Source organism: Desmodus rotundus, chromosome 7 (assembly GCF_022682495.2).
Source record: "Desmodus rotundus isolate HL8 chromosome 7, HLdesRot8A.1, whole genome shotgun sequence".
In the NCBI taxonomy this organism is placed as follows: Eukaryota; Metazoa; Chordata; class Mammalia; order Chiroptera; family Phyllostomidae; genus Desmodus; species Desmodus rotundus.
In genome coordinates this window covers 2,394,974-2,418,915 of record NC_071393.1, presented here as the reverse complement: position 1 = coordinate 2,418,915, position 23,942 = coordinate 2,394,974, and the positions used below count along the sequence as shown (strand labels likewise).

At 61.2% G+C, this 23,942-nt stretch overlaps 1 protein-coding gene across 13 annotated transcripts in view; it reads right to left on the bottom strand.

Moving 5' to 3' along the window:
* Positions 1–13,121, bottom strand: part of NCOR2 (nuclear receptor corepressor 2) — a 160,233-nt gene extending 147,112 nt beyond the window's left edge. For all 13 annotated transcript variants that reach the window (XM_053929082.2, XM_053929087.2, XM_053929083.2 and 10 more), the window contains exon 1: positions 12,792–13,121. The gene's annotated coding sequence lies outside the window, so the exon portion shown is untranslated. The remainder of the gene's footprint in view (positions 1–12,791) is intronic.
* Between the last annotated feature and the right edge of the window lie 10,821 nt (positions 13,122–23,942).

The following is a 23,942-nucleotide window of genomic DNA, read 5'->3' as shown; positions in this document are numbered from 1 at the left end:
ATCCTCGCAGGCGAAGGGGTGGGTGGGGCTTAGAAGCTCCTTCTGACGGGGCCCCTTGGACAACAGTGGGCAAAAACCAAGAGTGGATTTGGGGGGCCAGCAGGAGGCTGCTGGGGGCATCCAAGCCAGAGAGGTGGGGGGTGGGACCATCCATCACAGGGCCTGGTGCCATTACAGTCAACAGAGGGGGTCTCGCTGCAGTGCCCCCCCCCAACATACTATTGTTGTTTATTACTGTTATCATTGCAGAGAGGGATGGTGCTGTTAAGGCACAGGGGTCTCCACGGCTGTGTCCCCGCCCCGGAACGTGCAGGGACAGTCTCACGCCACCCAGGTCACTCTCCCCACACAACTTTCAAACGACCAGGCCGTTTAAAAAAAAACCACCAGAAGCGACCCAAACACCAGGGGTTTTTTACCTCCACTTTCACACGTTTCCAGCCCGAAGCCTCCAGCTCTCTCCCGCTCTCGCTCTCGAGGCGACACTTACTCATACTCATGCTGCGTGGGAGCTGGCCGGCCCTGCCTCCTCCCACTTCCCTTTACGCCTCCTCGGTGGGGACATCACACTGATTTCTGCTGTTGCCACTTCCGTGCAAAGGCAGGCCGCGCTAAGGAGGAATCTCAGTGCCCAGAAGCAAAGGGGATTTTTCTAGCATGAGCATGTGAACACTGTCAGGCTGGCCGGAGGCTGTGTGGCACCCGGCGAGAGAGCCGGCCTCTCTGAGCCTGGGCTGGCCTGGAACACGGAGCGCTTGCCGGTTCCCGAGATTGAGAAGATCCCGTGAATGAAGGTGGCAGGCGCCGGCCTCTGTCCGCTGTGCAGGAACAGTGCGCGGCCCTTGGTCCCCTGCCGCCCCGGCCGCCCCCTGCAGAAGGGGCTGGAGGCTGGAGGCCGGTGGGCAGAAGCCCCCGGCACGGGCCCCAGCCGGGCAGGGGGTGGAGGATAAAAGCCCCGCATTCCCTGCCCGGGCCAGGTGGCTCGCTGCCTGTCAGGCTTTCATCTCCAGGAGATAAGCTGTCTGCTCAAGTTCACGTTCAGGATCAAATGAACCCACTTAATCGCCTTAGGGATCTTCACTGAGCTGGCTCCACAGGGGCCTGGGGAGGAGGGCAGGGGCTCCCACCAGCCGGCGCAGCCAGGAGCAGAGAGGGTGCTGTGAGGGCATCCCGCCCCCCCCCCCGAGGCACCACCCACCTCAGTCACCCCAAGGGCAGACCCCCGTACACCGGCCTCCAGAGTCCACGCACAAGTCATCTGCTCACGTCACAAAGCACCTACGCTGAGGCCGGAGGCAAAGGGACTCACTCAATCCCCACACAACCACAAGGTCAGCACTACCGCAAACCCCTTTCCGGGTGGGGAAACTGAGGCCAGGGAGGGAAACGGCCGGCCCAAGGTGACGGAGCTCCTCCCCGGCTCACCTGTACCCTCATTCCACTTCACAGAAGGGGAGACTAAGGCAGGGACGTGCCTGAAGTCGCCCCATATCCCAATGTGGCTGGGGAGGCGGGAGCACATGCCTGCCTCGTTCTGGGCGGTGCCGAGCACTGAGGACAGCTCCCAGCACACAGTAGGTCCTTAATGAGAGCATCTGAGTGAAAGCACTCTACACGCTCGGAGGAACTCCAAAGAAAGTGCCTGCATGGGCCTCGCCGCCCTGCGGACACTCCACGCTGAGGCTCCGTCACACACCACGAGGGCCCGGGGGTGAGGGGCACTGTCCCTCTCAGGGGACAAGGTCTGGAGTCCTGTCGGGCCGTCACCATGCAGGAAGAGGGGGCACCACTGGCACAGAGACCAGGGGTGCTGCGCAAATAAGCATCCCATGATGCGCAGCACAGCCTCCAGACAGGATCACCCGGCCCAGGCCTCGGGGGCACCCGGCTGAGAGCCCCTCGCAGTGCGTTCACTCAGCCACCAGTTGAACCCCTACTGTGTGAAGGGCTGACCAGGGATCCCTGTGGCATAGCTACCGCAGGGCACAGGCGGGACTCGAACCCCGGTTCAACGGACCCAAAACCACACTGCAGGCGCACCCCACTCCCCCCACCCCCGCCAAGAGGCTGCGGACCCCTTACTCTTCACCGCCCCCACCTCGTGGCTGTGCAGCACAGGTCGGAGCTGGTCCTTCCCATCAAAACCCACATGGCACCAGACGCAGCCGGTCTCTGTGGCGGGGGGACCGTGGTCCTGGTTTCTGTGTGTGCGGGCTTTCTGTTTTCTAATCTTCCAATTTACAGAGAACACGTCTGTTGTGCTTCTAAAAACCAAAAAAGCCTTTTCCGCAAGGCAGTGGTCAAACCGCAGGCCCTGCCCATAGGCTTGGCCCAGGGAAGAGCTCCCGCCACCCCCCTGCCCCCAGAGGGTCCAGGCTCAGCCCTGGCTGCATCCGGAGGAGCCCCCGGGAATACCCGCTGGAGAAAGGGCAGCCCCTGAGCACCCAGAAGGCTGGGAGAAGGTCCAAACACCACAGTCACCCAGAGTGCCACCCCGAGGGAGTCCACGGATCCCATGACGCGCACCCCATGGCAGAATACTGCGGATGCGGAAGCCACAGTCTGCCAGCAACATCTCACCGCACCAACACATCACAAAAACCGTGACTTTAAAAATGACTCTCACGGCACCGTCCTACCTTGCACAGCCCCTTCTGACCCTCAAGATCCCACTTTACAAATTAGGGAAACTGAGGTACAGAGAGGCACGGTAACGTGGCTGATGCCTCAGACTCAGAGCTGTCAGCGGCTATGGGGGTGCAGGGGAGACCGAGCCGTCAGGCTCTGGCTCGTAACCACCACGTCTGCTGCCTGCCTGAGCGTGGGGAGGAAATTACTAGGTTGAGTTCTATACAATCTGTCGATATCCGACCACTTCTGACCTACAAAGCTGGCAGAGGAAGGCGCACACCCTGACGAGGCAGCAGTGCAAGCGAAGACAGCCCCACAGGGTTCTCCAGCCCAGCCAGAGGGGAGCCGTGGGGGCCTGGGGGCGGGGCACAAACACATGGCCCAGAGGACCACACGTGCAGCTTTGAAGTGGCCACCTCTGGGGAGGGGACCTGGGTGAGCTGGAAGCCCCCTGCAGGTCTTTTCTGAAGAAAAGCCAGCCGCCTGGACCAAGGCCGGCAGGTGCACGCCCACCTCTCTCCACTCCTCGGCCCCCAGGCCCCCGAGTCCTCGCCAGCCTGGAGCTGCGGGAGCTGCGGGTGCCTGGGGCCTTGCCTTCTGGGGGCGGGGAAGGTCCCCTCACCGAAGGGTCGGGTTTCATTTAATGGCTTCAGGTTTCCGGACGCTGGCCCAGAGGCCTTCAGGCCCAGGCGAGGGCCATTTTCTTCCTCCTGTCAATGAAGCCAGGAAGGAAGCCCCATCTGCTCCGAGAATCTGGAACACAGGCCCTTGGGGACAGGGCCGTGGCAAAAGACCCGGTCCATCCGGGAGCATCATCCCTGGTTCCTCACAGCAGGGGGCTGTGGGGTGGGGGCAGACGGGGGACATCATTTTTTCCTGGCCATTCCTTGGGGCCAGGCACCCACGCTGGATCTGAAGGAATTAAGAAAGCAGGGCAAATGAACCCCAACATCCCTACCTCACACCCCCCTTTTGCCTCCCAGGGGGCTTCTCTCTGCCTCCGGATGTCCCCCTTGCATTTTCTCTTTCCTCCAGCACAGCCCTATACGGCTTATAGGTCCCTCGCCCACAGCCCCAGGTCAAGGCCAAGGTCATAGGCAGCGGGGACCCTCCACATCACTCTCCCGCTGTAGGAGCGTGTCTGTCTCTTGGAAGGAGTGGCTGAGCTAGGGGAGCAGATGGGAGGGGGAAGAGAGGACAGAACACTGGCGTCCTTCCCCTGCTTTAACTGGTCGTCGGAGGGGTTACCCGCACATGATTCCCACCAGAACCCCAACCCCGCGGACCTGGCCAGAGCCCCCCCAGACCCTGAAGGGGTCCCTGGCTCCAGCTGGGCTCCTCCATGCCTGCCCCACATCCCCAGCTCCACCGCTGGCCAGGGGCCTGGTAGAGACACCCAGCGGAGACCCGGGGCAGCACGTCCCCCACCCCCCTCGGCCCAGCAGGCTCGCCTCGTTAGCCTAACGAGCAGGCCACAATGCCAGGTGGTTGCCATGGCCACAGAGACACCACGCAGCCCCAGGGCAGTGCTCCCAGAGGGTCTGCGGCAGGCCTGGAGTTCAGAATGAGGACAAGCGGGGACAAGCAGGGGTCTCCAAGGCACACCCTCCCCACAGGCACCTTAAGGCCTGGCCTCCAGGACTTCCAACTAACAGCGTCTCCCAGAGAGACCCCGGGCCACAGAAAGCTCCGCTCCCCACCCCCCACCCCTCCAGACCTGCCAGCCCAGAAGTCCAGAGCTGTGCCAGCAGGGCAGCGGGCCCAGGGGAGGTCCAAGGCCAGCCAGGGCCTGGCAGACAGACCCCCAAGGTGGTGAGGACGGTCTGGACTTCCTGCCTGAGATGGTGGGAAGTCCTACTGGGCCCAGAGTGAGGTCAGGGCACGCAGCGCTGTGGCCCCCGGGCCGCTGCGTGGAAAGCACAGCTACAGGGAAGGACAGACTCTGGGACACCAGGGAGCGAGCTGCAGCCAAGAGGGCGGGGACAGCCACCCCCATCTGTGGCCTGTGCCTCACACACCAGGAGGAAGCCCAGGAGGGGAGTCTGCTGTAAGGGGGACAGGCCCGTGCGAGGCCCCTGAGGGACATCTGTGAGCAAGGACGAAGGAGGCTGCTGGACACGCCTGCCCGGCCCGGGGGTGGCTTCACGGGTCTTTGAGCCGCGGACAGGGAGCAGGACATGCCTGACTCCGGCCTCAGACGGCCCCTCAGCTCCACTCAGCTAAGAGGCCACATCGTTCATCAGCCCATTTCACGGCTTGTCAAACCGAGGAGCTTGGCACAGTGGCCCCGGAACTTGTCCCAGGGTGCAGTGCCCAGCCTGCTAGAAGCCGGCCAGTTCCTAAGCCCTAAACCACCAACACAGGTCACCAGAAACCAAGCCAACCCCAGCACGCAGGAGGCGGGGCCCAGGAGAGACAGACCCCCATGAGCTTCCCAGCCTGCCAGCCCCCAGGCCCCCATCCCACCGCAGGCTGACGCCCACCCCCTCGTCCCTCCCAGCCAGCAAGGGAAGCAGAGTCCAAAAGCATCAGCACAGCGTCCCTGTGGACACACCTGCAGGACGGCCACCACGACATCCAGGGTCCCCGAGCCCCAGTCCCCAGATGTGGAACAGACAGCTGGACACTCCACCCCAGTGGGCAGGGCACCTGCCCCCACCAGGACCTCCCCTCAGGCCAAAGGGCTCTCAAGGGACACAGGCCCCGTATATGACAGGGACATATCCACTGTCCACGTCACTCACTGTCCCATTCCCGAGTCTGAGGGGCATCCAAAGACCCCAGTGCTCGTCTCGGGGCTCACCTCGGTGAGGGTGCTCCAAGGGGCCAGCCCTTGGTCCTCCTGGGATCTTCCGTCAGGAGCCCCTCACCCCCCACCCCCGCCCCCCAGGCATTCAGGAGGTACAGCTGGGGAAACACCTCCCAAAGTGCTTTCTCGACTCCCTTCCCACTCCAGGCCGCCCCTGAGAACTGAGAAACTTGCAGGAATGCCAACTATAAGATAAAATCACAGCGTAAGGACAGAGCAAAGGGAAAACTCAGGGGCAAACTAACCTGAAATTAGGACTCATTACACAAAAACCAAAACACAACCAAACCACACTGCAAACTTGGCTCTGAGCCTCCTGCCAGCCAAAGCAAAGAGGGAAATTAGATGGGTTATGAGTAACTTGGCGAAAACTGCGAAGACTCAAAGAGCTCGGTACAGAAGGTGCATGTGACCCTGTACAGAGGGGACAATCGCCTCAGGCATCGCACGAGGCCAAAAATCCTGCAAGAAGTCAGCCCTCCTGCGGGCTGCCTCGCCGGCCCCCTTCCACCCCGCCTTCCGCAGCAGCAGCTCGGTGTGACCCCCAAACTGGGCCCATGGCGAAAATCCCGGAGGGCTGTGCTGCATTAAGGAGTGGGACGCGGCCACACACAAGAAGGAACCTTACCATCTGCGACAGCACGGATGGACCCAGAGGGTCTTGTGCTGAGTGAAGTAAGCCAGGCAGAGAAGGACAAACACCCCATGATGTCACTTTTGTGTGCAATCGAAAGAACAAACTAAACGAACACACAAAACAGAAACAGACTCAGATACGGAGAACGAGCTGATGGTTGCCAGATGGGAGGGGCGCTGGGGGCGGGGGTAAAAAAGGGGAAGGGAGCAAGAAGCACAGACTGGCAACCCCCAACAGTCCCGGGGCCATAAAGTGCAGCCCAGGGAAAACGGGCGGCACCAGTTTGGGAACAACTGGGCACGGGTCCTGGAAAAGCAGGGGGAGCGCTTTAGAAAGTCGATGATCCTCTAGCCCCTGCGCTGTACCCCCGAAACCAACACAAATAATATCGAACATCAACTGGGGCTGAAAAATAAAATTAAAGCAGGAAATGGGGCAGCTGCCTGTCCGGGGTGGGCAAGCAGTTTCCGGCGAGGGCCAGAGAGTAAGTCCAGTAGAGGTGCGGGTCCGACCTCCAACCTCTGCCACACACAGGGCCACAGATGGCACAGGGCTGAGCGGGTGCGGCCACGTCCCAACAGGGCTTCATTTGTGGACACCGAGATGTGAATTTCACATGTCACAAAAGAGTCATCGCCATTTCGTTTTTTTCCGCCGTGAAAAGATGTAAAAACCGTCCTTAGCTTGCACACTGTATAAAAACAGGAAGGGGCTGGACCAGGTCCCCCGGCTGCAGCTGGCTGGTGGGAACACACTCCAAGATGCCTTAGGACTCGGGGGAGGGAAGCATGTTGTTGGCGCGCACTCCCGCGTCCATCTGAGGCCAGATACCGCGGCGGGGGGGGGGGGGGGGGGGCTCCTCGTGTGCGTCCACCCCAGGGGACGGAAGCTGGGAGGCCAGGACGGGAACGTGTCCTTCGACACCTCTGCATGTTAGTTTAATTTTTTAACAAACCCAGGCATTTTCTTCGATGAAAGGAAGTTTTCATGAAGTCCAAAGCATGGGGCAGAGTCTCAACGCGTTACTTTTTGGTTTTCCATCTCCGAAATGCCTGAGAGAAAGCAACGTGATCCCGAAAAAAAGTTCTTGTCGACGTTCTCTCCACGGGAAGATGTCCACGGGTGGATTAATTCACGGCAGAAAAAAACCACAGGGCGTGACAGCGGTCTCGGAGAGCAGGCCTTGCCGACGTGGGGCTGAGGGACAATCGTCCCTACTCAGGGGTCCCTGGCCCCAAGGGTCAGAGGCGCCCACCCTGCACACACCTGGTCCGGCCTCCTGTGCCCGAGACAAGACGGCCAGCAAAGGCAGTGGGGACACAGAGCGCAGAGCTCTGGTCTCAGGGATATCGACCTGCAGAGCCAGGAGAAAGAGAACCCTCAGCCAGCAGCCCGAACGTGACGTGTGACCCTGAGTCAGCAGAGAAGGCCCATCACTGACGCCGCGCTGCCCACGGTGGCCACTAGCCACGCGGGGCTACTTGAATGTATTAAAATGAAGTCAAATACAGCCCCACTCCTGGGTCACCTTAGCCTCCCTTCAGAGCTCAAAGCCACATGCGGCTGTGGCCACAGAGTTGGGTGGGGGAGATCCAGATGCCCCTCTCCCCCAGAAATGTCTGCTGGACAGAACTGCCCCGCAGGCTGGCAGGACAGGGGAGGGAGACAGAGGGCGGAGGGGCCTGGGCCAGCTCTGGAGACAGGCAGAGGAAAGCCCAGGAAAAAGGAAAACATCACACGCCAAGAGCCAGGCCCTGCTCCCACACTCGGAGCCTCATTCCGCCGTCCAGCCCTGGGCTGTCTGATTAGGCAGCCATCGGCCACAGCCACGTGTGGCCATTCAAATTCAAGTTCATTAAAACGAAATAAAATTACCAGCTCAGTCGCATGAGCCACAGTTCAGGTGCTCAGCAGCCACATGCGGCTGACGGCCCCCCGGTGGGGACAGCGCAGACGTAGGACATTCTTCCCCTTCATCAAGGCGGGCAGACTGGACAGAGCTGCCCTGGCCACCCTCTGAGGTGGGCGTTATTTGCCACCCCCACTTAAGGGTCAGGAATCTGAGGCCAGAAGGTCAGAGACTCCACTCAAGTAACTGACTGACAGAAGCAGGATTTGACCCCAAGTCTAACTTCCAAGGAGCCCCTTCTAGAACCAACCCCCAGATGGAAGGGCTCTCGGCCCTCCCTCAGGAGGCCCCTCTGTCTGCCCACCGGCCTGCCCCACCCTGCAGACTGCCCCAGACCTCCAAGGTCCCGAAAGAAAAGTCAGAGAAGGAAGCTCAGCCCGCCGGTGCATCACCCACCTGCCCAGCAGGAGGGGGCCACCGTGTCTGGAGGGCAGGGAGCCCAGCCCGGGGCTCAGGTGCAGGGCCGGTCCATTAGAGGACCTGCCCCAGCAGCCCTCGCAGGGGAGGAATGGCCTGTGTCCAGCCAGCTGGTGGGAGAGGACCTGGGCTGGACAAGTTCTCCAGGGAAGCCTCCGCTCCCCAAGGGGGGACCCAAACCAGGAGCCGCAGTGGTAGACACCAAGACTTCGGGCCCTGACAATGAGACGTCAGCAGTGCCATCGATGAGCACAGCAAGGCTCAGAAGTGACTGGCCCAGAGTCAAACAGCTGAACATCAAACCCAGCTCAAACGCTCTCCATCCCTCCACCCTCTCCACGGCCCCGCTGGCCATGTGCCCACCTTACAGGGTGCACACCAAACCCCGAGAGCTGGCTCGGCCAGCACTGCAGCTCACGGGAAGACGCTCCATGATCTGCCCAGATCATGAACTAAACACTCCCAGACCGCGCTCTTCCGCTGGTTTCCAGCGACTCTTCACTGATCTGTGAACCAGAAGACCCTCCCCCAGGCCCGGCCCAGGCCCAAATGGCCGTGGTGGTCCGTAGCACGGGCACAGAAGCCTCACTTTGTGCTAACACAGAGACGGTTCCCAGCAGAAGAGAAATCACACCGCTGTGTGACCTTGAGCTAGCCTGGCCCCCTGACTGTGACCCTCAGCTGTGAAGTGGGAAAGAGCTGTGTCATCCGAGGACCTCCCCAGGTCCCCAGCTGCGGAAGGCCCTGGGGAGGCAGGCCTGCCAGCAGGTCCTCCTCTGGTGCAGGTCCGCGCTGCCACGCTGAATAATTCAGGGCCATGTTTTCATTTCCAGAGAAACCCGGCCCCGTCGCCAAGAGGAATGCCAAATCTGCATGAATGTTTAAGATAAAATGAGACTTCAAAGAAATGCCAGGCCTGCGGCTGGCTGGCGCTGGTCCTCTCCTCTCCCCAAATCCTGGCAAGCGCGGAGGGGGGCAGGGGGCGGGGGCGGGGAGACGGACGGGTTCTCAGTCCGCTGCCCACCCCAGGGCAAAGACGTTTAGGTGATCAAATAAGACACAGGACTTCTCCACCACAGAGCAGGTCCGCAGTGCGTTCCTGCTGCACCAGCGCGACCTGGAGTGACCCCAGGTGCTACTGCACATCCGCGCCGCGTGACCTTGGGCAGGTCCCCTAACTAGCCTCTCTGCGCCTCCGTTTCACCATCCATACAATGGGATAATAGCGGCCCTGACCTCGCAGGCTAGCAAGGGAGAGTCAGCGAGTGGAACCCTACTGAGCGCAGACCCTGGCACGCAGGAAGTGCTGGATATGTGGTGGCGATTACTGTCACCGCATTACACACGTAGGTATTAGCGTATGTACACACTCGTACGCACATATGCACACACACGTGTGTGTAATGTGTCGCAGAGACAACATTTCCCAGGTCACAGACTAAAGTTCAGGTGGCAGGTCACGAAGCCCGTGTGCCCCCCAGCCAGCAGCACCCTCAGAGGACGCCAGCTGGCCTTTCCCAAGCATCACTTCCCTGGGGAACCCTCCCAGACCCACCCGCGGGGCGAGACTAGGCCCTTTCAGCCAACCCCCTGGCCTGGCCCGCCCTCCCCTGCAAGCGGTCCCCCTTTTCGGAAGCCCAGTCTCTGGGGGTGTCACCTGAGGAGGCTGCTGTTGGCTTTGAGAGATGAAGACACACACACGTACCCCCCACCCGTGCACAGGCCCTCACCCCAGCCCCCCCGACCCCCGTCGGCGGCAGCATGGCCTGTGGGGACAGGGGATTTGGAGAGCTACGCCGGGAGGAGCGGGAGAGCTGCAGCTCCCTGCTTCTGGCACAGTTAGGTGTAAGTAAGCACGAACCCTCCCCCCACCCCCACCCCCGCAAAAAAATCTGAGCGATCCACTAACTTCTCCACCCACAGGCCTCAGGTGGGGGGTAGGAACGGAGAAGGCGGTACACCCGCTCCTCGCTGTCAGGGAGAAACAGGCTGGCAGCCCCCACACGCAGCCTGAATGGTGAGACGCTGGGGGCCAGGGCTCCCGGGGCCGCTTTCCCACGCGCCAGCCAGCCTGCCAGCCAGCCAGCGGGTGTGTGCCAGCGGACATCCCCCAGCCCCGTGCCCGGAGAACAATCGAGCCCTCCCCAGCTCAGCTGAATGCATGTTTGCGGAGCTCAGAAATCTTTAGGAGGTGGTACGAGTATTATTAATTGGGGGAAAAGAGCAGATTATGCCAAATAAATCTTTCCCACGTAGCCAAACCCGGGCCAAGGGAGGGAGGGGGTGCGCGCAGACCCACGAGGGGTCTCCATCCCTCACCAGGGCCTGACAGCCACATTACCATCTACATGGATTCATCAATAGTATTGATCCAGAGCAAGCGTAAATAGCTCAGTGGGAAGAGGCCAGGGCCGCCGGCTGCCTCCCGCCCCCACGTCTGGGCGCCGCAGACTCCCCAGGCACCTGGCAGTGTCGGCGGTAAATTTCCAGGCAGGGACAAGGCAGCAGGCGTGGGGAAGCCAGACAGCGCCCAGGATGCCCCCTGCAGCCCCGCCACCGGCTCACCGCACACAGCCGGCTCCAGGCACAGCCGGCTCCGGGGCCCCCCTGGCGCTAGCACAGCTGACTCCATCTGCGTGTCTGTCCAATGGGCAGAGGGCACCACCGCCCCTCTCCATTCTCAAGGGTAACAGCCAAGGGGAGGGCAAGAGGGCCCCCTCCCCTTAGAAAGTCCCCGCCCCCCCAGGCACAGCCTCACAGGACTTCCTGACCCTTGGATTAAAGGCCAGGTTTTAGAACCAGGACTAATGACCACAGTGGCCACGGTAACACGTATACAGATTCCTGCCAAGTATTAGTACCCTCAGTCCTCTCACAGCAACCCTGTGAGCTCGGGGCTACTGTTATCATCCCACTTTGCAGATGAGAAACCTGAGGCACAGAGAGGTTAAGTAGTTTGTCCAGGGTCACACAGCCAGGAAAGCGACCAAAGTAAAATGATTCAAACCCAGGGACTTGAGCTGCAGAGGGGCTATGAATGTTGGCTACCCCAGTTCACACCCCCCTCCTTTCCCCCACCCCCAGTCAAAAAAAAAAAAGGCCACCCACAAGGACGTGCACAGCAACGCCCTGGGACCCTACACCCTCCCTCTGGGCCCAAAGAGCCCCTTAGATCAAAGCAGCCTGAGACCCAGATCTGTCTTAAAAAGGGCAAAGTCAAGGCCACGGATAACACAGCCCATCCAGCCCACAGGGATCTTCTCTTCCCCCCTCCCTGACTCCCTCACACATCCTTCCTCCAAATCTGCAACAGAAAAAAAAAAATAATCATAATAAAACCAGTTCTCACCAACAGGGGGGAGGGGGAGGAGGGGAGGAGGCTGAACCGACAGAAAAGATCCGCCTCCGCTGCACGCGACAGGCGGCGACAGGCGACGAGAGGACACTCGCTTCCCCAAAAAATAAACCTACAATGTAAAGATAACGCGGGCGCCCCACGCTAACTGGGCCCGGGCGGCGGCGCTCACCCGCACCGCGTGTCTTTCCCGCCTGCCCTCCCGCTCCCTCCCTTCCAGCTTTTTCCAGCGAGCGCCTGAGGTGGGGAAGGCACGCCCCACGGGGCCCCCTACTCCCCGTACGTCTCTGGGGAGAGTCCCCCACAAATGTGGACCCACCGGGCCCGGCCCAAGCGGGATAAGCTCTGAAACCCAACTTCCCAAACTAGTGGCATCCCAAGTATCTGCACAGCCTGGGGGAGGGACCAGGAGGCGGCCCAATGGGGCGTCACCAGCCGCGGGAGGCAGGCCCAGACACCAGGAACACCGGCAGCGGGGGAGGGGGGAACAACAGGCGCCTCTCCCAGGGGGACCCCCGCCCAGCGCCCTCAGGGTCCCCTGCCTGGGAGCGCCCGAGGCCAGGAGCACCCCTCAGCTGGCAAGAATCCTCATGCGCCCTTTCACCGCAGCCAGGTCGGGGAGCCGGGTGTGCCATCTCCAGGGGCTCCCCAAACCCGCGCTGCACGCTGAAAAATAAGGCGCAGTGTCACCCCCAAACTCCGGTGCTGCTATGGGAGGAGGCAGGCGCATGGCGGCCATGCCCCTCAAGGTGGGGGCTGACCTCCGCATTTCCAGGGCGCCCCCGCGCCCCCCCACCCCCTCATGCCGGGGAGCTGGAGTTCCCCTAACTTCCCCGGTGCCCCCACGCACGCGGGCTGCAGTGTCGATGGGGCGCCCTGCTCCCCAGCAGGCCAGCCCCCGAGAGCGCCAACTCGCGAGTGCAGGGGCCCCGCCAACTCCGCCGCGTGCGCCGCCCGCTCTTCCCCCGATCCCCCGGAAGCGCACCCCGCGCCTCCACCGGGCCCTCCACCGGGACCCCCGACCCCAACTCACCTCGCGGAGGTGGCGGCGGCTGCGCCCAGAGTCGGGGCGCGCTCAGGTCGCCCGGGCGCTCGGGCAAGTGGCGGTGCGGATCCGGCTGGGGGCGCGCAGTAGGCCGTGCCTCCAGCCGGGGCGCGATCCTCCCGCCGCCACCTCCTAGGGAGCCAGCCCCGGGTCCCCGGCCCGCAACTTGGCGCGCATGGCGGGGCGCAGGGCGCTGGCGCACGGCTAGGGCGGGGCGCGGGCGGACGCGGGGCTGCTGTGCGGCCCGGCCTGCCCGCGGCTCCCCTCCCCGGCGGCGGCGGCGGCGGCGGTGGAGGCGGCGGCGGCGGCAGCAGCGGCGGCGGCGGGAGGGGGAGAAGGGGGCGGGGCGGGAGCCCGGGAGGCGGTGGCTCGGCCTCCCAGCTCCCGGCTCCCCGCCCGCACCGACGCGCACAGCCCGTCCCCCTCAGGCTCCTTAAAGGGCCCGCGTCTCCTCCTCCGGTCCGGCGCGCACTCAAGCTCATGCGCGCGCACACGTTGCTACACACACATACATACTAGGGAGCGAGGCCGAGTTTCTTTTTAAGCCTCTCCCCGAAGGAGGAAGGAGGGGGAAACACCTCCATCCTGTTCCCAGTTCTCCGGCGGGACGCACACCGTCTTCCTCCTCCCCTGCCCCTGGTACTTCACTGAGATCTCCTTTCAGCCATCAAATTATAACCCAGGAGTGGCCAGGGGATGGGGAGGGGACGCACGGGGAGGGCCACACACGGGGCCTTTGAGGGACACACACAGCTGCGCAGGGATGCGCGCGGTGGAGCTGCCTCCCTCGGGAGCTCTAGCACACAGTAGGAAGCGGGACTCGCTCCAGGGGTTATGCACACTGGGCCTCAGCAGACAGAAGATGAAGTTCAAGTGGACGCGAGGAAACAGAGCCCCCACGCGGGGGGAGCGCGGCCTGGGACCCACAGATAAACGCTGGGACGCACACGCGAGCTCACACACGCGCAGGCCCACACACTCCAACGTCCGCGTCAGGAGGGCCAGGATTTCTGACTCTCCGTTCACTGCTCTCACACCGTGGGGACTGGGGATGTGTCGCGAGTGAACGGCCATTTGGGGACATTCAGGGACACAGTGCACAGACTCGATGCTGCGAGGCTGTGGTCGGACACACTTGGACGCACGCGCCCAGACGGCGCGGCACGCAGGCTCCCAGACTAGCACACGTGCGGGCCTCGCCGCGCACTCGCAGGCAGGAGCCCCACCGGCCGCCCAGACAACTGCGTGTCCTCATTTGCCCCCGCCTGCCCTCTCCCAGGGGCCCTCCCAAACCAGGGGAGATCTTTTCAAACAGCAGAGGGCACTGGGAGCGCCAGGCCTGCAGCCTCCCTCCTCCTCTCTGCCTGCCCCTAAGAGGTTGGAGAGTTTAAATTTTTTTTTTTTCAATTCAACTTTCCTTTTTTGGAGCGTCTCAGCAGATTCAGTTCTGCCATCTGCCAACATCTGAGAACCCCCGGAGGGAGTGGGGAATGGATGCGGTGGAGGCGGCTATGCAGTTTCCAGGGGCTCCAGGGGCCTGGGGCTCTGCTCCCTCTCCTACCAGCAGGCTGGGGGGCCCTGCTTCCCATGTAGCAATTTGTCCCTCTCCGCCCCCTCTGGCTGCTGGTGTTCTTTGGCAGGGGAGGCACCTGGGGCTGACAAAATCTGGGAAAAGGGAAGTGTATATGGAGGAGCCCAGAGTAGTATGCCATTTGGAACAGAGGTGGGTCACAGGTCAATGTCCCCACCCTCCCAGTTCTGTCCCCACCAGCTGCCAAGCAGACCGTGGGAATCCACAAGCAAAAAGCCAGACCTGCAGAAGGCCCAGCGGGGGGAGGGAGGATGGCCGGTGGGAGGGGAGGGCAGGAAGAGGGGAGCCCTCTGCAGCAGGCAGCCTCCTCAGCCCCCCACCTCGAAGTGTCCCCTGAGAGCTGGCCTGGGATTTGCATCTCAACGAAATTCAGCTTCTGCATTGGAGGGATGTCTTCGGGGGTTCCTCCGCCCGGCCCCAGCGCCCCCCACCCCAAGGTTGCTCTGGGGTTTTAGCGGAGTCTGCTGCGGGCTTAGGCGAGGGTAGGGAAAGCTGAGTGTCGGTCAGCGATTTGTAATGTCCCAGGGATTGCCTCTGGGCTGGCCCAATGGAAACACCGAAGCCAGGAAAGGGGGAGGGAGGTATTTTTCCAAAAAGGACTCGCCCTTTTTCTTTCCACTCCTGTCTCTCCCATTATTAATCTTGCCCTCGGGGGCTGCAGGGCACAATACAAGCGCATGTTCTCAGGAGCCCCCGAAGTCCCCCAGAGACTCTCCCACATGGAGGCAGATGGGTGGGGTGGGGGCCTGGGATTGATCCCACATTACGGGTGGGGAAACTGAGGCCCAGGAAGATTAAGAACCTAAGTCACTGGACTCACTCCGCTAGTGATTCCACATGGGTACTCTGAAGGGTTGAGCTGGGAGGAGGCTCAACAGAGCCCCTGCCCGCACAGCACCCACAGACTGGCACCCCGCACCCCGGTCGCTACTCCCTGCACCGATTGCTCCTGGGCTCTGAGAGGCAGTCCCCGTAACGGGGACTGCGGCTTTGAAAAGCTGGCAAGGAACGCCCTGCCCCAAACAGCCTCTCTGGAGGCCCCTGACCCCTGGGCACACAGGGTGGCGAAGAGCTCCACAAGCATCTCATCAAGCCTTTTACAGGGGAGGGGACTGAGACAGTTCGGAAAGTCACCCAAGGACACTGGGCAGCACACAGTAAGTGGCCCTGAGCAGACGGGAACTGGGTGAGGGCGTGTCACACACACACCCAGGCAGCTCTGGCCTCACTGGAGCCAAATCCTGCCCGTAGGCTGTGTTCCCACTGTCCCCCTGCCCATCACTCACACTCTTACACTCAGCCCTGCCTCAGGACCTTTGCACTTGCTGTCCCCTCTGTCTGAGTCAGCAATCTTCCAACCTCAGGTCCCGACCCAACGCTACCTCCTTAGAGGGGCCTTCACTGACCCTCTATCTAAAGCCCCACCTGCTCATTTTCTTCACCGTTTCTCACCACCTGGAATTGTCTTGGCCACACCACGTACCTCTCCTTCCATCACCAGAGTGAGTAGCTTGCTGCTGGGTCTCTGGCACGCAGTAGGCACTCAGAGTGTGTCAAGAGTGAAGGAACAGATGAGCACACGCAACAGGCGAGAAGGGGGCTGGCTGGGTCCCTGGGCCCCTGCACCCCCGTGTCCCGCTCCTCAGGGTGGGTTTCAGAGCCTGTCCCCGCCACACGCACCGAGAGGAAACCCCTGCCTCACCAGGACCATGTATGCACGGGACATATATTTTTCTTACTTTTCTTTTTTTTTAAGATTTTATTTATTATTTTTTTACAGAGGGGAAGGAGAGAGGGACAGAAACATCGATGTGTGGTTGCCTCTTGTGCGCCCCCTACTGGGAACCTGGCCTGCAACGCGGGCATGTGCCCTGACTGGGAATCGAACTGGAAGCTCAATGCACTGAGCCAGGACAGCCAGGGTCATGTTTTTCTTACTTCTGATGGGCTTTAAAATGGGGGTTGCCCACTCAGAAGCCCTCAGGGCCTGCACCAGCCCCACCCACGGCCTGTACCCCGACTTTCACAGTCCCCTCTGTCTGCAGCACAAGAGGAGCCGAAGCAAACAAACACCAAATGCCCGGGTGGGCCGCAGCAGAGGCGGTGGCCTGTCTGTGACCCCTGCAAAGCAGTAAGCTCCCCAGGCCACTTTTCCACTCTGCCATGCACCCCCCAAAGTGGAGGGGACAGGTGGGTGGGGGATGGGAAGTACAACCTTCTTAGTGGACATGGGAGGGGGACCCTCTTTCAAAAATGTAGGGAAGAGGAGGGAAAGCCTGCTCTCAAGCTTACATCCCAGCTTTGTTCGTGCAGCCGTGTACAGTAAGCACCTACTGTGTGTGGGCGCCGTGGGATTGAACCATGCAGAAGATCGGCCTGGCCCTGCCAGGAATGAGCACCCAGTGGGGAGCCGGTGGCTGCAATGTGCAGTGAGGGCAGCGCCTGGGTGCTAGAGCCCGTGAAAGCAGGCGTGCTGGTGCTCGAAGAAAAGGGACGTTCCAGGTGCGGAGGGCAGCAGAGGCGACAGGAGCCCCCGGCTCCCCAGAGGCCCCTGCCGGCCTCCCACACCCGCACGGGCATCGCCCAGTGCGCCCCGCCGAGTCCCCAGCCACCCTTGCCCCTGCTGCGAGAAGCTGCCCTGCCGGCCCCGCTGCCTCTGATGTCCGAGCCTTTCTTATGACACTTCAGAAGGAAGGAAGCAGAGAACCGACGGGATCAAACCCCTGTCTGCCGGGCCTGATGATCTCTGAAGATAAACAGCTCGCTTTCTGCCAGGGCTGCCCTTCTGGGGCGCTCTCCCGCTGCCCACGGGCTTCTGTTTGGGTCTCTGGTCTCAGGCACCACGGACACGGGAACAGAGCGCTGTGAAGGGGAGGCCCGTGGGCGGCGGTCAGCAGGGTGGGCTGCGCGGACCCTGGGCGTCCCTCCTGGGAGACAGTGGCGGCTGTGGACAAGCAAGGAGAACGGCCCAGGCCTTGAAAGAGGCGGAGCTGCAAGACGCGTTGCTCAGCACAAAAAGCGGCACGTGCAGTGCAGCACACGCAGAGGACTGTGCGAGCGTGCAACACGGGACGGGGGCAGGTGTGCCTGTGCATGCGAGTGTACGCGTGGATGCTTCTGGGAGGGGAGCCGTTTGTGCAGGCGTGCCTGCTCTGCGCTGGGCACGTGCTAGGTGTGCAGAGGGCTCAGCAGTGACCGAGCCGGTGCAGTCTCCGCCCTCAGGGAGCTGACATTCCAAAGGGGGAGATGCGTGAGGAAACGGGAGGCATGAGAAGGCGGTCTCGCGCTGGGAAAAAGTACATCGGCGTGGACGGCGGTGGGCAGGCCGGGGCAGGCCTTCCCGAGGGGCTGACAGGCGAGCAACCAACCGGAAGAGTTGTGGGAGGGAACCATGTGGGGTCTAGGCAGAAGGGACAGATGGGGTAGAGGGCACAGCAAGGGCAAGGGGACACACCTGGTGTAATCAAGGAACAAGAGGGAGGCCAGTGTGACAAGAATGGATGGAGTGGGCGGCGGGGGTGGGGGGCTGGGGGCAGCTAGGAGAAGGAGCCCGACACCCACAAACTGATACCGGGGACAGCCCAGGAGCTGGAGTTAAAGTGGGGGCCGCAAGTGTGGACCATACCCCACGTGCACTGTTTAAAGATGCATAATGAAAGTTCTTTCCTTTTTTTTTTTCTTTCTTTTCTTTTTTTTTTTAAGTTTGCACATCTGGTTTTGGACATCCCTGCGTGCGCTTCTGGATTTTTTTCTCGAGATTCAAGGCAGTCTTCTTTCCGGCATCTTTGTACCACATTTACGATGTCTCAGCCTCCCAGAGCATGTCAGAAATTAGCCCCTGGGTGGCCTGACCTCCCAGCTGGGCCTGGGAAGCCGACAAAACTCAGCCTTCCCAGGGTGGCGGCTGCCTGACGGTGGGAGAGCCTGCAGAAGTGCTCAGGGCCCCTGGTCTCAGAGCAGTCCTGCCTGACCAGCCCTGCCCCCAAGCCCAGAGCTCAGGCGCCTGGTCCAGCCAAGATCAGAACCCTCAGCCCTGCTCACAGCTGGAGACACCTGAGATCTTGGATTCCAGCATGTGTCCCTTCCGGGTCCCCTGCGGCTTCCATTGGACAGAGCCAAAAATAATTTTCACTTTGAAAACACCGCTGTGAACGGTTCCCCTGACTCAGAAAGGCCCTGCAGGCCTCCTAGCGCCCCAGAGCCATGGAAGGCCCAGCACTGCGGATGCAAAGCAAACAGGGCCTGACGCCCCCGCGGAGGGCCCGGTCTGGGTTCCGCTCCCAACTGGAATACCTTTCAGTCCCTCAACAAACACATACTGGGCTGGCCCCGGGGCCCAGCGTGGCACTCCCATAGAGCTAGCGTTCAGGCGGGCCCTGCAGGGACATTGGGGACACCATGGCGGGGTGGGTGCATTGGGTGCATCGCCCCTCCTGACTGGCTCTCCCCAGTGGCAGAACCAACCAGTGTGCCTTCCCCTCCCCCTCCAGGAGCACTCTGTAGGGACCCCGGTTCCAGGAATCCATGCGAGGCACTGGAATCCCGAGTGAGCGCAGCCCGCGGTGCTGGGGGGTGGGTGGGGAGACAGAGGCCAGCTGCTGGCCTGGGCACGTGCAGCAGGGGGCGGCTCCTGAAACTAGCTTCCTGCCCGGGGTGGGGGGGCGCTGTTTCTGTTTCCGCAGCCTGGCCCTGAGTGTCCTGCCTGGAAGGGCATCGGCCATGGAATCCCACCAACCACGGGGGCCCGTGTTCTTCTGGGCAAGGTCTGGGGAGTTAGGAGACAAACCGCGCGCGAGGAGCATGCGGCCAGAAACAGCTGTGACTGCCACAGTGGAGCCACTCAGGGGCCGAGGGGGGCAGGAGGGAGGGCTCCCTAAGGAGGGGACATCCTCCTTCAGGTGGCATCCAAAGGTAGAGAGGGGGATGGCCAGAGGGGGAGGCAACAGCATTCCAGGTAGAAGGAACAGCAGGCACAAAGGCCATATCACAGGGAGTAACTTTCTGTGTTCCAAGAACAGACAGAAGACCAGTGTGGCTGGAGTGTGAGGAAGGGCCACTCATTCTGCCTGCCTGGGCCTCAGTTTCCTTGTCTGTAAAATGGGCTGGATGCCCAGCTCTGCCCACTTCTCGGGGTGGCTGCAGGAATTCAGTGACCGGATACAGCCAAGAGCACCCCCAAAAACCCCAAAGAAAGACCAAGGGCACTGCAAAACCTTGAAGAGTATTTTTTAAGAGCTCTTCCCATAACCGGGCCTGGGCCAGCAGAGTATGTCACAGAGCTTACTGAGGCGGGCGTCCTGTGTGGCATGTGGGTTAGGCACACACACACTCTGCAGCCGGCTGCCTGGCTGTGTGACCCTGGGCAAGTTACTCACCTTCTCTGAACCTGCTTCCTAATCGGCAGAGTGAAGAATAGCAGACCCTCCCTCGTAGGATTCCCGTGATAAGCAAGTGGATGGATGCATGGAAAGGTCACGGACACAGCAGGCACTTCAAGCCCCAGCTGTGCGCTGTCTCACCGAGGCCCCCCGTGTCCGGCCCGGTCAGGACGGCTGTGGAACGTAGGCTCCGGAGGCGGGGTGGGGAGAGATCAGATCTCAGCCATCACCTGGAAGGTGATTCACACTCAGCCCAGCTCTGTGGGGCGCCGAAGCCTGCCCCGCACCTTCCCTCGAGATCCGAGATCCGGACGGGTGATGTTTGGATTGTAATGTCACCACCCCACAGAGGCATCCCTACTAGTGACAGGCTGAGCACACGCTGGGTGCCGGCCCCACTGTGCTCGCCGTGCGTTGGGCACCACACAGGCCTGGGTCGTCGTCAATCAACGCTGCCGGAATCCTGCGGGCCAGGGCGGTCAGTGCCGGGACGTGGTGCAGGGTGAGAGAGAGAAGAGGGACGGCCAGGCAGGGCGAGGCACCCCCCCATTCATCATACCCCCCAACTCATCATACCCACAGCCCCACCCCTGACTGGGCCCCGCCCACCATTCTGGCCTCCTCAACACACCCAGGATGCCTCTGGGCCTCCTCCGCAGGGACCATGAACGCTTCTCCCACGTGGCTGCAGACTTGATCCCGCACATCTCTGAGACACGTTGTCTGCCGGCTCTTTCCAAGACAAGCCCCTCTCCCCTGCTTCCAGTTCTCCTCTCCTGCTTTTAATCCATCGGCAGGAGACCCGAGACAAACCCCTGATGTCACAGAGACCACGGTCTCGTGACAGCTGTCAGACCAAGAAACAAATCAGTATCTAGCAGCCTGCTGTAACTGCAGCTGGCGCTGAGGGGAGAAGAACAAAGTAGAGGCGGACAGAGGGTGGTCAGGGAGGGCCTCTTTGGGACAGTGATGCTGGAGCCCCGCCTTGAATGAAGAGAGACCGCCAGCCCCCAAGGATATCCCCGCACATGCGTGTCTAGCTGTGGCAGCGGTGCATGCAAAGGCCCCGAGGCGGGCTGGATGGGCCTGGCAAGCACACAGGTCCTTGCGTGCCCCAACAGGGAGTCCAGGCGTCCCCTGTGGGCACCGGGGTGGGGGGTGGCGCTGAAGGGCTCTGCAGGACTGCGGCCAGGTCGGCTCGGTGTCAGCGCAGTTACACCTGGAGCAGCACGTGGCCTGACAATGAATGATGGGCCAGGGCGGGCCGGGCAGGGGGCAGGAGAAACCGGATGCCAGAGAGGTTCAAAGGCGAGATGGAGGAACCCATTCCCGCCCTCCCCCTGGTCTGTGTCCTTCCTGGCGCGGAGGACAGACCTATGGGGCTGGGTGTGGAGACTAGCCCGGGCCAGGCCCGGGGAGGGGAGCTTGTCGGTACCTGCAATACAATTCGCCCTGGCAGCAGCCTGAGGAAAAACTCGGGTGTGCACGCCCTGCGAGTCCTTTGAAGCTATTTATGGAAAGAAAGCGGGAGTTGGGCTGCAGGGCCGTCCTGTTCCCAAGGCCCTGGGAGCCCCAGCCACGCTGCAGAACGGTGTCCCCTGCAGGTAGAGCAGGCCTCTTCTCGCAGCCCCATTGTGTGTCTCAACCTCTCCCCGTCTCAGTCCCTGCCTCTGTGACGTGGGTCATTGAAGCCCCTTCCTCGTGGGTGGTGCTGAAATTAAATGAGATCCTGGTACCAAGCCTTCAGCGCAGTGTGAGGCAGGCTTCCGCTGCGCCTGTTCTTTGAATCTGCCTCTGGGCACGTGGGCCACTGTGGTCCATCACAAATACACACTGAGCACGTCCTGTGTGCCGGGCAGCGTGCCAGCCCCTGCAGACACAGCAGCCACCAGGACAGGACGACGTCCCCTTCAGCATGAAGCGGACACTGACTCGGTCTCATCCACTCCGATCCGAGGAACGGAAACTCCAGATCCAATCAGCTTCGACAATGAGATCTCTCATTATTTCATGTAGCAAGAAGTCAGGTGGAGGGGGGTTCTGCGTTTGAATGATTAAGTGCTGTTGTCATAGACACCGCCCCCCACCCCCGCCCAGGTTGGTCCCATTTGTCTAGTTCCCCATCCTCGTAGCCACAAAATGGCTGCCACTGCTTCAGCTAACACATCCAGATGCCATGTCTGGGGAGGGGGGCGCATGAAGAGAAAGAAACCTTTCCCCGAAGCCCAGGGCAGCCCTTTGCTCATGTCTCTGGCTAGAGCTGGGCCCCATGTCTGGGGCTTGGCCAGTCTCCAGCAACCAGAATGGGATCGGAGCAATGGCCTGAAACCACTGTGGGTCCCCCCAGAGCTGGGTCCCACTTTCCTCAGTCACATGACAGGCACAGGACCCTAAATAAAATCAGGGCTCTCCCACCAGGAAAGGAGATAATGGCGCAGGGGTCAGGTGGCCTGGGTTCAAATCCTGGCTCTCCTGCCTTCCCTCTTTGAGCAGCTTACTCTCTGGGCCTCAGTTTCCTTGTCTGTAAAATGGGTATTGTAACGGGACCTAGGCCACAGACTGTCGCAGTGAAGTGAGTCAGTACATGCCACGCCTGGCTCTCAGCAAGGCTCAGCTCACTGTCTTTCCCACAGCCCACTCTGCGGGGCGGGGATCAGAACCCCATTGCCTTGACTGTAAAAGGCTTTTCTCTAGTTTCTGCCCCAAATTATAATAGAAAACTGCTGAAGACAACAGCATTTCAAGACCCCACCCTAGAAGCTGGTGGGGAAAGCACTTCGTGGGAGCCCTCTGCACAGAACCAACAATAATTTTGGGGGTGCTCACTACAAGCGGGGTGCTGGGCAAAGAGTTTGGCACTTGAGATCTCTCTGATTTTTACCGTGATCAGCCGCCACGGACAGGTGAGGAAACTGAGGCTCACAGAAAGAGAGCAAGTTGGCCCAGGTTACCCCCGGCCGAAGCAGAGGCAAAGGGCCCGCGCCAAGGTTGGTGGGCCTGAGGTTCTGCCTGCAGAAAGTTAGCGGGGCCCCACACAATGTTTTCAACATCTTATTGGCCGGAATTGGGTCACGTGTCCATTCCTGAACCCATCCCAGGCAAAGGGGATTGGTGGGCTCCCAGACCAATCAAGGCATCCCCTGGAGCTGGGGGTGGGCTCAGCTGGCCCAGAGGCTCCCTGCTGGTGAAAGAGTGATGGGACCCCAATAAAATCGGGGTCCCTCCTGCTGGCTCAGAACCAGTGGCATCCCCTCCACCGGTATTTCCAGACGTGTGACATCCACATTGCTGATGACATGTGAGGTGATTCTAGGTGGTGAACTTTTTAAATAGGTTTTAGATGAACTTTTTAAGGAGTTGTTAGTTTTTGGTAATAGGTATTATAACCTTTCATTTGGGGCAAGGGATGGAGCCCAGGAGTAACAGCAGATTCATTCTAAGTGTGGGGCGCCCTGTAGGGCCCTCCCCATGCACAGCTATGCCCCTAATTCAATGAGGCCGAGTTTTTGCTTGACCGGTACCCATTCCTTCTGTTCCCAGGATGGCCATGCTCAGCTTAAAACGGGGCTACATCCTGAGAAAGGCGTCGTTGGGCCATTTTGCCCTTGCTCGAACCTCCTGGGGTGAGGGCATGTACTCACAGCTGGATGGCACAGCCCAGTGCACTCCACCTCAGCCGGCTGTAGCCAGCTGCTTTTCCTCGTAGACTTGGGCCTGTGGCACACCACTGCCGTGCCCGCCTTCTGTCGTTGCTCGAGACGTCACATGTGGCGCAAGATGCTGATGGCGCCCGCGCTCTCTGTTAGGGGAGCTTCCTTTCCCACTGCTACATGCAACAATCTCTCCTGCGATGTGAACAGAGGATATGGCCCACCGCGGGCAGGGCCACGGCAATCATCTCAGGAAGGGGAATCAGACGCAGCGGGGGCCCATTGGAAGCGGTCCCATCACCGGAGATTTCAGGTGACAGGGGCCCCCTTCTGGCTCGGGCGGCCGAGGTGATTAAGAGGTAACCCAACAACTGTTGGCACCAACTTTCCGCCACTCGAGGAAATCTGACCTGGGAAGGAAACCCAAGCAAAGGCGGACAGACCCAACACACAGTGGACAGGACACCAATTCCCGACCACCCCCAGCCAGCGCTCGGGTCCAGCCATGCCTGCAGCTGGA